This window comes from Galeopterus variegatus, unplaced genomic scaffold, assembly GCF_000696425.1.
Source record: "Galeopterus variegatus unplaced genomic scaffold, G_variegatus-3.0.2 Scaffold276, whole genome shotgun sequence".
Classification (NCBI taxonomy): domain Eukaryota; kingdom Metazoa; phylum Chordata; class Mammalia; order Dermoptera; family Cynocephalidae; genus Galeopterus; species Galeopterus variegatus.
This window is the reverse complement of record NW_007726387.1, coordinates 69,671-70,731: the sequence shown is the minus strand read 5'-3', so window position 1 is coordinate 70,731 and position 1,061 is coordinate 69,671. Positions and strand designations below refer to the sequence as shown.

The window sequence follows — 1,061 nt, the reverse complement described above, 5'->3', positions numbered from 1 at the left end:
AGGATTGTCCATTAATAAAGGGGTAATGTCCTAACTGTTCCTGGCTCAGGTAGCTGGGCAAAGGGTAAAGGTGAGGACATCTGGCAGTTCTGTGGATGGGTAGATAAATGTTCGACAGGACAAATATTTTTGTCAACAGAAATTCTGGTAGAAGCTTTCTGAGATTTGAGGGAGAGGTCATGAAAAACCATGTTGCTCATTAATCACTGCAAATGTTTTCCAAACTCTTTGCTCTATTTCCAAATCTGAGAAATTGGTTTAAAATTGGCTTGGAAAATTTCAGATCTATGGTGCCTGCAATCTTGAACTTTAAGCTCTGCTGAATTTGGTCACCAGGAACAAAGGGTCAATTTTAGTCTAACAGAGGCAGAAATTCAGATGCTCATTTGAAATCTGAAAGAGTGATACCTCTGAGGGCACAGGAATCTCACAGGAAAAAGTCAGAACAAGGCAGGGAGATTAAATAAGGAACACCTTGGTTCTAGACAGAAATACTACTGTGATTTGCAGCTCATATTTTTCATCATAAACAGCCAACACTTAATGACACTTCCTCTGAAGCTCTTTGCATGTGTTGTCCTTGCATCCCTTCCCCAGGACATGCTGTTCGTTCTCTGTCTCATGGACTAGCCAGGTAGGGGGCACTGCCCAAGGTCACAAAGCTAGTAAGTGGCAGAGCTGGAGGAGCAACCCAGGTCTGCGGGGCTCTTGAATCTTAGCTTTTAACCATGTATTAGTCCATTTTTGTGTTGCTATATTAGAGTATCCGAGACTGAGTAATTTATAAAGAAAAGAGGCTTATTTGGCTTATTCTGGGACAGCTGCATCTGGTGTGGGCCTCAGGCTGCTTCTACTCAGGGTGGAAAACGGCAGGGCAGCCAGCGGGTACAAGCAGATCACATGGCGAGAGGAAGTGAGAGACAGACAGAGAGAGAGAGAGGGAGGAAGGGAGGGAGAGAGGGAGGGAGGGACAGAGGGACAGGAGGTGCCAGGGTCCTTTGGCCAACCAGCTCTTGTGGGAACTAATAGAGCGAGAATTCACTCACTAACTTCCCCCTCCC

At 45.5% G+C, this 1,061-nt stretch overlaps 1 protein-coding gene across 2 annotated transcripts in view; it reads left to right on the top strand.

The window, feature by feature from the left end:
* Positions 1-1,061, top strand: part of HDC (histidine decarboxylase) — a 24,555-nt gene that overhangs the window by 15,750 nt on the left and 7,744 nt on the right. The gene's annotated exons all lie outside the window — the stretch shown is intronic.